The following is a 14,288-nucleotide window of genomic DNA, read 5'->3' on the forward strand; positions in this document are numbered from 1 at the left end:
CAACTGAGGTTTCCTCCTGAGGTTTACTGCTGCTGACAAAACAGCAGTTTGCATCCCAATTCCTCTCCGCCTCCCAGGCAGGAAGAAGAATTTGCTTTCTAATTTTGTTTTTCATGTCACAGTTCCTTAGGCTCAGGAATTTACCCTATCTCTCATTACCCCCTAATCCCCCTTGTCCAGTTTTCCCCCTATTATAACAATAATATAGTCTTTCAGCAACATTCATAAGTTCATCACCCTGCTATTTAAGTGCGTCTTGACATTGCAGGTATAGAGAATGGTATAAAGTCTAGCATTCTATTGTCAATATATATTTACCAATTAGTTTCATTGGGAATCCATTGTTTATGCAGAAATAAAGATGCATACTGCAATGTATCTCCACTTCATGGTATTCTTGTCTCCATTAAACAGTTCCTCTAGATAAATATATGTATATACATGCTTACCTATATATCTATTGATATTGTATTTTGCATGAAGATTGTCTCAGATCAGAGAGTATATGATATTTGTCCTTTTGGCATTGGCTTATTCCAGTGAGCATAGTAGACTCTAGTTGGAACCATTTGGTTGCAAGGAAGGTGAATTGTGATGCCTTTTCTGATGTACTCTCTTCCAGGCTAGAATGTCCCAGAATCTTCCGCTATTTCTCACTCAATCATGTTTCCATACTGCTCAGCACCCCTCTCACTTCCTCCCAATGTACTTGGGTTTGTCAGTTGCTTCTGCTGATTCTGTAGATATTTACTGGTATCTACCAGGAAGTAACAGACACGGAGAACCGCGACCAACTCCATCTTGAGACACTCAAGAGTCTTGGAATGGGGGAGGAGAATACTCTCAAGTAATCACAAGGCAAATCCGAGCACCAGAATAGAGTGTGTGGATCAGGCCAAGTTCGGTCGCAACACAAACCAGTGCACATTACAGAACGCCAAGGTGAGGTGAGCCATACCAGATGTGGCTGCAGCGCCCAAACAGCACATGTGAGAACCAGGAAGGGAGGGGGCAAAGCCAGGAGAGGGGATATGGGCTCCTCTGCTGGACAACCACTCCCACTGGAGAGTGTGAGTTGGAATGGGGGTAGACCAGAACAGGCAGGGCTGCAACACCTGTGGGCCTCATGTGAGCTAGATCAGCGAAAAGCCAGTTTGGGCTGACTGTTCTGACTGATGGAAGTAAAAATTAGAGTGGGTGAAGGTTGATTGGGTTTTGCCACAGCATCAGCTGGCAGAGGCTGGCACTGGGAGCTAAATCTGTCAAGTTAAACTCCAGAATCACCTGGAAAGTGCATACTCAGGGAGTAGGAATGGCCTAGTAGGGAAATAGTGGACACTTCTCTCTTGGGTTACCACTCCCACTGGAAAGCATGAGAACCAGGACAGAGGCAGGGGTGGCTGGACGGAATGGCACCCACCAGTATATGTGTGGGCTGGATAGTAGGGTTGGTTGTGTTGAACTAGGCTTCAATGCCCATTGACATGTATGAGAGCTAAACTGGATGTGGGACAGGCTGAACAAGTCTGTGGTACATAGTAGCAAGCATGGGAACCAGGGTAGGGGGCAGGCCTGGTGGGGGTTATGGGGAGTCACCCCAACTACGCTGCAGCTCCCACTGGTTTGCATAAGGGCTTAATATGAAGTGGACAGGATCGGGCTGGACTCCAACACCTATTGGTTCATGTGGAAGACAGGGCTGGAGGCAGAACTGATCCAGCAATTGAAATGACCAGCATGTGCATAAGCTGACTGGAGCGATGGATGGTGCTGGACCCTGTACTGGCAAGCACACACAGGAGTCAGGTCTGGGATCACCTCAGACGAAGTTTCTTTGGAGATCCCTCCAACTGAACTGCTGATCTCAGAATCCCAACCATGAAGAGACTATGTCAGCCAGTGGATTCTGAAGAAAGTTCATCGCACTTGGAACGGCGAGATTGGAAGCAATTCAGGACTGTTGAACTATCAAAACTGCTTGAGCAGAACCCTCAGAGCATGCCCCACATTGGGGACCTGGGATGGGTGGGTGGGAGGCTGGATGGGGCTTCTCCCTTTGTTTCTCCCCTGACCCCAGATACAGGGGGAAAATGATGATATTAGTGTGGAAACAATGGTCTTACCCACTTTCCTGTAGCCCTTGACCCTATGTACCCTAATCAACTATGTAAGATTATTAAAAAAAAATAAATAGTAGTTTTATATTGAAAAAAAAAAGTACTCACAATGCAGTGTTGGAAAATGCCATGAGAGGAGGAAGCCCAGTGGCTCTGAAAGTCTAGAGGCCCAAGAAGCAATCAGTTCCGGTAACTGTGGTTTAGAACTGTTAGCGTCTGGGCTACAGCTTGGCAGGGACCAAGTGATGGGTTGGAGGGGTCAGCAAGGACCAAGCCATAAAGTCCACCATCTGAGGCTGTCCTCCGAGGGTAATGGGGAACCACTTAAGGGCAATGACTCCAACAAATGTGCACTTGGAGAAAACTCAGAATGCAAGTTGGGGACAGAATGAGAGGCATATATATGAGACCAGGAGCAACTACCGGCAGACCTGGGAAGAGCTAAGCAGGACTTGAGCCTTCCGCTTGCTAGAAGCCAGGGGGTCCCAGCAGTCCTAGCCAGCCCTTGCTTCTGATCCAGCCCCTGGGACAACAGGATCTTTCTGCAGAAAATGTCATGTTAGCACCTTTCCAGCACTGGTCCCTGCAAGAGTCGTTTCAGTTGAATTATGTTCATTTCAGTCCCACCTTTTAGGCCACTGAAATCTCTGTCATCTTGATCCTGGCTCTTGATGTTTACTTAACAGGAAATACAGAAAGGTTTTGCTGAAAGGCACGTGTACGTCAATAGCAGTGGAAGTGATACTCAGCCCAGGGTTTTGTGTTTCTTCCACTTGGTACCCTGGAATTCTGTCTCTCCAGGAAATTGATCTGCTTAGAGGAACTAGAATCAAGATTGCCTAGAAGATGGACAGATTTCTTGGAAGAACTGGTTTTGGCGTTTTAGACCCCAAAGGCAGGGAGGGGAGGGTGCTTTAACCCTTTCTAGTATTTTCTCCTGTTGAACAAAAGGATCACCAACTCTGAATCTAGAATCCATTGGGTTGCTGATATGTCTGCAGGCAGCTAAAGGGCGCAGTCGCTCAGATCCAATCAGTAAGGCCCTGGACCAGTGACAGAAGGCTGGAGAAAATTTTCATGGGTGAAAAATGTGTCTTCCAAGTGAATGAATGTTTAGCAAAAGGCTCTCTATGTACCTGAACTAGCTCTGAATATAAAAGTTACTCAGGGAGTCCAGAGGCAATGTAGGATGGGACACCATGGCAGGGGCAGGGCTAGGGGCCAGACAGAAAGCTTCCCTGGGGAAGCAGAGTCCCTCTCTGCGGAGCCCTAATCCACTCGGTCTCCAGTGAGGATTCATGCAATCTCAATCCGTCGGCTCGTGAATCCTGGCGGCCTGCTTTTGCCATGGTGCTGGGGATCGGTAATAAACTGTCACCAACCCTGTGCCCAGTTTGACCAGCCCGTCCCAGACCAGCCCAATCCCCCAAGCAGCCCTCCTGCCTTCATTTCCTTTCCTGTTATGTTTCCCAGGTGTTGATGTCTGAACAGAACAGCCCTGTCTTTGTAATCAGTCTTTTTGTGCCTCCTCTGTTGAATTCATAGGACTCTGGCCTGTCACTTCATTCCTCACTTGAATTCACATCTCAGGTCCCCTCCCAGCACAGTGCTGTCTCAGCAACATCCGTGGTTAAGCTAAATGCTGTCATCACAACATCAGAGCTGTCAGATGAGGGAGACTTACTGGTCTCCTCAAAATAGGTGTATGTGTGCTTTTCTTCTAACAACTCATGGTGGGCCCAGTGTTACAGAGGGTTAAGAACAATAAGCAGGGGTCAGTGTTGTGGTATAGTGAGTAAAGTTGCTTCCTACAATGCCAGCATCCCACACAGGCACTTGCTTATGTACCAGCTGCTCCACTTGCCGTCCCACTCCCTGCTAATGTGCCTGGAAAAAGCACAGAGGATGGCCCTTGGGCTCCTGTATACACACACCCCACCACCACACCATCACCACCACCACCATCATCACCATCATCATCACCACCACCACCATCACCATCCCGCCCTGCAACTTGAGAGATCTGGATTAAATCTCCAAGCTCTCGGCTTTGGCTTAACCCAGCCATGGTTGTTGTGGCCTTCTGGGGTGAACCAACAGATGTAAGACCTGTTTCTCCCTCTTCCTTCTCCCTCACTCTCTTTCCTCCTACTCTTTCACTTTAGCTGTGACTTTCAAATAAGATATAAATCTTAAAAAGGGGGAGGGGCAATACAAACAATTCCAAAATGCACTGTCCGGGCAGACAGCATATAAATGAGTCTTTACCCCCCTCTTCAGACACATAAACATTTTATGAAAGGGGAGAAATAAACCAACTCGAGTGTGCCAAGCTGGGAGCCCTGACAATTACTGTGCAGGCCAGACAGCAGCCATGGACTGAGACAAGCTCCTGGCTCCTAGGAGCTCTTCTCATGGAGGACGTTTCTCCTGTCTAGGAGCTGGCCTCGAACTTCTACAGGGGAGCCCATTTTGTACCACGCTATCTGGCTTCTCACCCAAGTTTGAGAGCACCTGAAAAGCTTTGTTGGGAGTGACATGTATTTGTGTACATCCAGCTTTCTCAAATTCTCCAGTCTGGCAGAGATATCACATGTCAAGTCCCACCCAGCCAGAAAGAAAAGCCAAGCTGAGAGAGAACTTCCAGAGGATGAAATACACACCATATTGCTATTATTACTATTACTACTATTATTAAAGAATGAATCTAAATAAAAGCTTACTCTGGTTACCCACTTGAGGAGACCACACCAATCTCTTGGAGCCCCTGCTCCATCTCCACACTTTCATGCCTTAGTTTTACAAACTCCACCAAAGGAGCCATTGCTACAGCCAGGTAACGTTCCTCAGCTCCAGAAACTTTCAAAGCTCTAGAACTTACCGAAAGGCAATGGACAGGTTGGTAAATGTCTCAGTACTTCTCCCAGAGTGGGCATCACACATGCAGTTGGGGGCACCACAAGCCCTTCAGCTTCCAGCCGCAATGCTCACAGCTTCCTTCTGAGCACCCAGCCCCTACCTACCTGGAACTCACTCACTCACTTGCTCACTGACAGCTGGTGAGTCACAGGATGATGTTGTCAGGACAAGGGGGAGAATAGGGACTGCTGGGTGATGTGCTACAGCGTGCTTCCTGTCCACCTGGAAGAATGAAGGTGCTTTCTTAGAAAATGCAGATTGAAAAAAAAAAATCCCCTTTTTTGTCCATTGAAGGAGGTACATTGCAACATGATCCCTAACAGGGGAGAATTATCTGCTGAGAACTGACCTGAAACACATTCTGGTATTTCCATACAGCAGAACACAAAAGAGGAGGAGGTGCATTTGCTGCAATGGAAAGATCTTTAAGATACAGGGAGCCAGCTGCGAACAGGTTGGTATTAGGCTTGATATGTATATGCTTAGGAAACAGCCTAGGGCAAGTTCTGAGCGAGTGAAGCAGGGAGCGTTCTGGGGAGTAGGATTACAGACACTGATTTTTACTTTTTCTGCCTTTTTTAAAATTTTCTTTTTCATCCCATATATGTACATGCTAGTTTTATAATAAAAGGAGTTTTTACAATTTCTTTTCTTGTTGGCTAACCAGGAGCATCCAAAAAATAAAAGGATCCCCCAAACAATCAAGTTACAATGGATGGTTTTGAAAGGAATTTATCTTCATAGACAATAATATCTTAAACAGTGGATCTCTGCGAGGCAGGAGGAGACAGGCTTCTGTCAGCAGGGAGGTTTTGTTCATTTTAACAGACTGCTTTAATTGCTAAAATGTTCTGGGTTGGAAAGTTTCAGCCTATCAGAGAAAATAATATAATGGGGCCCATCACGGCAGCCTGGTGGCTAGTCCTCACCTAGCACATGCCGGGATCCCATATGGGCACTGGTTCTAATCCCAGCGGCCCTGCTTTCCATCCAGTTACCTGCTGTGGCCTGGGAAAACAGCAGAGGACAGTCCAAAGCCTTGGGATCTACACTCATGTGGGAGACCCAGAAGAGGCTCCTGGCTCCAGACTTTGGATCAGTTTAGCTCTGGTGAGTGAATCATCAGACAGTTCTTTCTCTCTCTTTCTCCTCCTCTCTGTATATCAGCCTTACCAATAAAAATAAAATAAATATTTAAAAAAAAGAAAAGAATATAATGGACTGCCATGAACCCAATAGCAAACCTCATTAATTAACATGGTTAGTCCTTTCTCCTATGTAATTATCCTTTACCCTGCCCCCCCATCTCACAATATCATGTCATTTTATCTGTATTCCTGCAAGTTGAGAACTCTGTTTTTTTGAAAACATTATCCCAACACCATTGAGATAACATTCTTTTTAAAGCCAAAAATCCTTTTGTATCATTGCATGTATAGTAAGTATTCACCCTCTCAAACAAGATCTGCACTTTGGTCCTACATCTATTATGTTTGTTTCAATGTACTGGTTTTCTTCTGTGTATGTTTCTTGCTGTTTCTTTGTGAAAAGCCAAAGTCATATTTCCTGCACAGCTTTCCACATTCTGGAATTTTGCTGATTCTGTGACTGTGATGTTTTTTAAGATGTCCTTCTGTCGGGCCCGGCGGCGTGGCCTAGCGGCTAAAGTCCTCGCCTTGAAAGCCCCGGGATCCCATATGGGCGCTGGTTCTAATCCCGGAAGCTCCACTTCCCATCCAGCTCCCTGCTTGTGGCCTGGGAAGGCAGTTGAGGACGGCCCAATGCATTGGGACACTGCACCCGCGTGGGAGACCCGGAAGAGGTTCCTTGTTCCCGGCTTCGGATCGGCACAGTACCGGCCCGTTGCAGCTCACTTGAGGAGTGAATCATCGGACGGAAGATCTTCCTCTCTGTCTCTCCTCCTCTCTGTGTATATCTGGCTGTGATAAAATGAATAAATCTTTAAAAAAAAAAAAGATGTCCTTCTGTCTTCTCTATTTTCTGTAAATTGGTGAGTAAATCTAGACTTGGTCTGATTTCAGTCTACTTCTTTGGTGCCTTGTATGCTTCTCTCAGGAAAGTAGCATATATAATGCCCTGTGTCTTTCCCTTGTAAGCCTAGATGTCCTTAAGGTTTACTATGGGTTGAACAGAATCCCCTAAAGCGATGTGTTGAACTCCCCACCCTCACCTCTGTCCCTGTGAATGTGACCTTTTCGGAAACAGAGTGGGCCCTAATACAGTCTGAATAAACCCAACAAAGGATTAGCTATTTAGCAAAGGGAGTGGATTTCCCGGCATCCAGGAAAGTGGTGGATGGCTGGGAAGAGAACCTGGACACTGTCCTGTTGTGCCCCGTTAGCACCAGGATGCAGAGCATAACAGGAGGTGCTGACTGAGTACTAACAGAGCACTGAGCACTCTGCTCAGCAGTCTCCACCTTCTTCTTAGAGCTAGCTTGGATATTGTTAGTAGCACTCCAACAAGGAACCCACTCCTCAAGAGGGACATTGAGCACATTCAGAATTCACTCAGCTAACAAGTCCTGGAGTTGGATTCCAACCAGCTTTTGTCTCTTATGGCTGCCCTACGTTCACCCCCTATACCCGCTTCCCACTGGGTCACAGTCACCTAACATTTGGTACTCCCGTTCCTCTAATTGGACCCACTTCCCAACCCTCATGACTTTCCTGGTGGGACTCTCCCCACCTTAAGTCTTCTTTGCTCAGTAAAATCCTACTCATCACTCAGCCTATCGCCACTATCACTACCTCAGGCTTCCTGAAGGTAACACACACATCTTTCCTCAACCCTGCACCAAAGTATTGTCCTTATCCTACCATCACTTCATCATGGGCTTATCAAGTCAAGAAGTAGACTCTTGGGGAGGGTGTCTGGCTACTTGTTATAGAAAGCCTCACGTCTGGGTAGGAAGCCATAGCTTTTCTAACTGAAGAAGCAGTAGAGAAGGAAGGACAAGATGGGGATGGGCGAGTGGTGAAGACAAACAGCTGAGTCTCCTGCAGTCAGAGTGACACATACAAAACACTGAGAAAAACTCCTCAAAGTGACATGTTAGCCAACTTACTAGTGCATGGCAAGCATGATGGAGAGATCACCCAATGGTTGAGTAAACAGAAGTGTCTGAACAGCAACAATTTTTGGTTGAGATGAATGCCCTGAGGGGCCATATGTATGGTCAGAAGGCACTTGCACCCATGCTAACCAATCCACATCCAACCGTTAATTTTTTTACAATTCTTTATTGAGTTCTGCTCTAGACCAGGAACTGGGAAGTAGGATAGAGAAAGCTTGACCTTCATGGGGCTTACATTCTAGGGAATCATGATCAATACTTAACAAACATATAATGGAAAAGAAGGTGGACATGGTGGAATGACACAAGATAAGGCAAGCTAAGAGGCCAGTGAGTGCTGAAGAGGGCTGGAAGAAAATGAGCGACATACCCACTTAAGGGGAGGGTCCTCCAGAATAGTGTTAGTCATAGAAACATGAGCCACCTCTTCAGAGCTTTTTTAAAATGAAGATTTATTCTTTATTTAATGAAAAGATGAAATTACAGAGAGAAAAGGAGGAAGAGGAAAAGGAGAGAGAGAATCTTTCATCCACTGATTTATTCCCCAAATGGCTTTAATAGCCAGGACTCAACCAGGCCAAAGCAGGAACCTGGAGTTTCTTTTTTTTTTTTTAATCTATTTTATTGTATTGTTGTTGACAATCTTTACATAGTTAATTATGGTTAAAGAACAAAAAAAGAAAAAAAAAAGGTTCAGGGGGTATAGGGAAGTGGGTAATACTATTATGTCCATATTATTTCCATCATGTATCTTTGGTAAAGGGGGATATTGAGGGAGAAGCTCCACCCGTTTACCCACCCACCCACCCCAAGCCCGGATTGGGGCATGCTCTGAGATATTTGCTCGAGTGGTTTTAATTGTTCTCCAGTTATGAATCGCTGCCAGTTTCGCTCGATGAGGTCGTCCACTGATTGATATGGACCATCATAAAGTCTCCGTTCGCCCCATATTTCGCTGCCAACATATAGCTGAGATGAATGATTGACCTGTTCTGTCTTCTGTCTTTTCTTGGTTAGAGTTCTGAGTCCAGCAGTTCGATTGGGGAGATCTCCAAAGAAACTTTGAGGTATTCCTAGACTAGTTTCTTGTATGTTCTAGCAAGCACAGGGCCCGGCACAGTCCATCACCCCGATCAGCTGGTGGTTGCAATTGCTGGGTTGGTTCTGTTTTCAGTCCCGACTTCCATTGGAACCAATGGGTGTTGCAGTCTAGCCTAGCTCTGCCCTTACATCAACCAGTGGGAGCTGCAGCCTAGCCGGGGCGACCCACAATAACCCCCACCAGCCCGCCCCCTACCCTGGTTTGCCAGTATGTGTAGCAGAAGACCAGTCTGTCCCCCATCCCATTTGGCTCTGGTACTTGTCAATGGGTATTAAAGCTTAGTTCTATCTAACCAACTAACCTTCCAGCCCTCACGGATGTTGTTGAGTGCCTCTCTATCTAGCCATCCCAGCCCCCGTCCTAGTTTTCATGCCCTCCCATGGGAATAGTGACCCAAGAAGGGGGAATCCACTTTTTCCCTCCCAGGTCTCTCCGTCCCGGTTTATGCACTAACCTGGAGCTTCTTCTAGGCCTCCTGTGTGCCGCAGGGGCCCAAGCACTTGGACCATCCTCTGTAGCTCCAATCCAGAAAGTTGGATTGGAAGTGAAACAACTAGGACTCAAGACAGTGCCCATACAGGATGCCTTTGTTGTAGCTGGAGGCTTACACTGCTATGCTACCACACTGGTCCCTCTTCAGTGCCTTTAAGTAACTGCTTAGTGTGTAAGTTGTCTAGACAAGGGGAACAAACTTCCCAGTTCTGGGCAGCAGATACTGTGCTGAAACATTTTATGTAAAGGAAATGGCTTTTGGTGGTTTCAACATTCACCTCCAGGTCTCAAAGCTGCATCAGGCTTCTCCTATTCACCTCCTCCGCAGTCTCCTCTGCAGGGAACATCCTTATCCCAGTGTTTTATTCAGAAGTTGGGGCCAATTAATCCTAGAGGCCCTTGGCCTCCACTGCATATCTCTTTCCTGGCAATCCCTCGGTGTCACCAAGTCCATCCCAACAACCTCTTCCTCCAGTACTCCTGTATGTTCCTTCCACTTGTCCCCAGCATGTCCCCCCCCCCCCCATGCACAGGAAAGGATTCCCCGGGCCTCACTCAGCCTGTGCTCTCATCACCTTCTCCAGAGAAGGCTACTCATTGTGGGGACTCAGAAGAGAGAGGCATTGTTCTAGCTTCCCTGACACTTTCTTCATCCCCTCTCCTTTTAAAAATGACCTTTGGGACTGGTGTTGTGCCTTAACAAGTTAAATTGCCATTTGTGATGACAACATCCTATGTAGGTGCCCGAAAAGTCCTGCCTGCTCCACTTCTGATCCAGCTCTCTGCTAATGGCCTGGGAAAGCAGTAGAGGATGGTCGAAGTATTTGGACCTTTGCACTCGTGTGGGAGACCTGGCTCCTGGCTTCGCCTGACCCATCCCTGGCCATTGCAGCCATTCGGGGAGTGAACTGGTGGGTGAAAGACCTCTCTCTCTCTTTCTCCCCATTTCTCTCTGTAACTCTACCTTTCAAATAAATAAATCTTTAAACAAGTAAGTGAAAATGACCTTTGATTCTCAGGCCACCTTTTCCTCTCCCATGACCCTTACAAAATCCTGGGTCTCTTATGATCATGACTGAGGACTTGGCTCATAGTGTTCCTTCTGCTAACCCTTTCCGTCACCTTGGGGAATGTCAACATCTAATACTTATCCTAAAATCTTGGCCTCACAATTCCTTGGCTTCAAACAAAATGACCTTCCTCTGTCTCTACTCCAGCCACCCAAAGCAATCAAGTGGCTCCAAGCTCAAGCTCAGAAACTACAAAAGAAAATGGAGGCCATGAACAGGAAGCAAAGGGGAGACCAAAACAATGTGGAGGAGCCAGAATTTTTTCTCCAGACAGGGATGGGAAACCCAAAGCCCCTTGTGGATGGGGCTTGATTTGCTGGGTATGGTGGTGATTTCAGCTGGCTTAAAATTTGATCTGATCTGAAATTAGGGTGTACTGGTTAAGAAATCATTTTGTTTAAAATAAAGTAAGTAGGGACAGCATTTGGCCTAGCAGCTAAGATGCTGCTTACAATGCTTATATCTCATGTTGGAGTGCCTGGGTTCAAGGCCTGATTCTCCATGCAAGTCCTGCATACTTTAAGAGGTCTAGGTGATGATTTCAGCGATTAGACCCCAGATCCCATGGAAGACCCAGACTCAGTCCTGTATTCCTACAGATGGGAAGGATCTTCATCTATCTCTGTCCCTTTCTTCACCTTTCAAACAAAATAAAAGTAAATAAATGAAAACTGAAAAAGAAATAACACAATTGTAACACATGTTATTATGCTACCAATACAGAGAATACATACAGACCTTATTGAATCCCATTTAACCATTACTCATTGAATGATATCATCCTAGGAACATCAGCATGTTTCACTTCATTTTTAAAAGATGAATTTATTTTTATTTGAAATGTAGATTTTACAGAGAGGAGAAATAGAGATAAAAGGTCTTCCATCTGCTGGATTTATTGCCTGAATGGCCTCAACAGCCAGAGCAGAACTGACTTGAAGCCAGGAACCAACAATTTCTTCTGGATCTCTTTTGCAAGTGCATGGTCCCAAGGCTTTGGGCCATCCTCTGTTGTTCTCCCAGGCCATAAACAGGGAGCCGTGTAGGAAGTGGGGCAGCTGGGACATGAACCAGCACCCACAGGGGGATGCTAACACCACAGAGTAGAGGATTAGCCTCCTGCACCACTGTACCAGCCCATTTCTTGTCATTTCCTGCCTAAAAGAGCCTTGTTCTGGTTCTGCTGAATGATTCTGCAGTATCTCACCCTGTCTATGGAGAAATCTAGACATCCATGCACCAGGTCAACCAAAGCTTTCCTGATGGAAAGATACCCCAAGACCCTAATGGGGGCCAGCAGGGAGAGAAGGGTAATCAGCCCACACAGAGCCATTCTGAATGGAGGAGACAAACAGCTGTATAAGCTCCAGCTGAAAAAACTATTTATCCTTATTCTGTTGAAGCTATACCAGGGCTAGAAACCTTTTAAAGAGGTAGAAAGTAAGACAATATAGAAGAAAAGAACATAGCTTTGTTTCAATTAAACTCTACATCAGGACCCTTAAATTTTAACTTCATATCATTTCACATATGATGAAATGTCACTCTTTTTATTTTCAACCACTTGCAAATGTGAAAACACTGTTAGCCCATAGCCACACAGCTGGAGAGCTGAATTTTACCCATAGACCATCATTCACCCACTCTTGGTCTGCCAAAACACCCATAAGGGAATTTGGGAGCTGGCATTCTATTCAAGGCGAATGTTGACAGTCACAGCTGTAAATGTTTTATTATTTATAATTATTTAACCTTCAGACCTGCTATAGCAGATTTTTTCAAGGGGTTGAAGGTGTCTCCTCCCCTTGAATCTAGATAGGCCTTTCTAATTGCTTCAATAAATACACCTCATGGGACATAATGAGACCTCTACAGTTATCCCTCAAAAGACAAGACAACTTCTGCTTCACCCACCATCTAATAAGAAAGTACAGATCACATGTGGGTTCAAGTCCCCAGCGCACCTTGCTCTAGTAGCAGTCTCCAGCCATCCAGAGAGTCGCTGTGGAACTGGGTCCAACAGCCCTCGGTAGAGTGCTGCACTGATGATTTTTACCGACCGAATTTTGACCCATTTATGGATTTGTTGAGAAGCAAAAAAAAAAAAAATAAGATTGTTGCTTTACACATGAAAGTTTCTTTTTTCTAAAATATATTTATTTGAAAGAGTTACAGAAAGGGGGCGGAAAAGACAGAGAGAGAGAGAAAGAGAAAGAGAGAAGTAGAAACAGAGGTCTTTCATCTGCTGATTCAATTTCCAAATAGGTACAGTGGCTTGGGCTGGACCAGTCCAAAGTTGGAAGCCTGGAAGTCCATCTGGGTCTCCCACATGGGGTAGTAGAGGCCCTAAGGCTTAGGCCATCCTCTGCTGCTTTCTCAGCTTCATTAACAGTGAGCTGGATCAGAAGAGCAGCCTGAACTTGACCTGGTGCTCCTATAGGATGTTGGCATCACAGGCATTTATTTAATCCATTGCACCACAAGGTCAGATCTCACACCCAAAGTTCCAGTGAGATCTGTTAAGCAACAACAGATATCCAGATACATGGTACAAACTCAATGCACAGCAAGACAATACCAAACACAAAATTTAGGATTGTGTTTACCAATGAGGGGTGAGGAACAGGGTCACCTGAGGAACTGCCTGCTACAGAACATTCTAGCTTGGTGCCAGCATCTACTCTGACAGCTCAGAGGTGTGAAATCACAGATGTCTCTGAGTTCTAAGCACCAGCTGGGCAGGGGTGAGCCGCTCTTCCAGCACCACAGGGCTGAGGAAAAGCCCAAACCCCAGAGGGAGGGAAGGCAGTGTCCTGACCAGACGGTTGCCCCATTTTGCCCAACCTGCCCTTTCTGTGCAGGCCCTGGATGAAGACTGGCAATGAACACACTTTCTGAGACAAGGCTCTCCAGGTTGTTCAATCAACACTTGGAAGTTATCTGTTGACATTTTTGGAAACAAAACCAAGAACCCCTGGAAGGACAGAGTGAGCTTTGTGCCTCTGAGCCATCAGGAGTATTCACTTAGGAATACTGGGCACTTACCTCCCAGAGAGAAGGTCTTTGTGTGCCTTTCTGGCTCTCCATGAGCCCATGGTGTTGGAAAACTTGGATGCTAGTGTTCCCTGTAGGAGCTTCCTTTACTTCTGCTGAGAATGCCAGCTCATGTGGAGACAGCATTGAGCAGCTGCTGAATGGCCAATCTGAGGCCCTCAGGAGAACTCTGCTCCATGCCGGGGCCTCCCCCAGAGGGCTAGGCTTGACATTGAGCAGTTGGATCATTCCGGGAGCTGTGATCCCATCATTTCTTTCTGGTCTGTGAATTGGTAGAGGGTTAAAGGTTTCTTCAAATAATAAATAACAACCTGTTGGTCTTCCCTAAAGACAGAGCAGACGGAAACAGAAAGAAACAGGACTGTGGAGTACATGTGTCAGAGCTGGGCCTCCTCAGTGGCTTAGATCCAGAAGTGGACAGCATATCCAGATGCACA

The 14,288-nt window shown here is 46.1% G+C and overlaps 1 long non-coding RNA gene across 1 annotated transcript in view; it reads right to left on the reverse strand.

Annotated features, from left to right (window-relative positions):
* The window catches only part of LOC131479588 (uncharacterized), a 37,994-nt gene extending 23,943 nt beyond the window's left edge, over nucleotides 1-14,051 (reverse strand). The window contains exons 1-2 of the long non-coding RNA XR_009244992.1: nucleotides 13,843-14,051; nucleotides 5,141-5,258 (exon numbers count right to left, since the gene is read on the reverse strand). This is a non-coding gene — a long non-coding RNA (uncharacterized LOC131479588). The remainder of the gene's footprint in view (nucleotides 1-5,140; nucleotides 5,259-13,842) is intronic.
* Nucleotides 14,052-14,288: the final 237 nt, after the last annotated feature.

The sequence above is a fragment of the Ochotona princeps genome, chromosome 2, assembly GCF_030435755.1.
Source record: "Ochotona princeps isolate mOchPri1 chromosome 2, mOchPri1.hap1, whole genome shotgun sequence".
Classification (NCBI taxonomy): Eukaryota; Metazoa; Chordata; class Mammalia; order Lagomorpha; family Ochotonidae; genus Ochotona; species Ochotona princeps.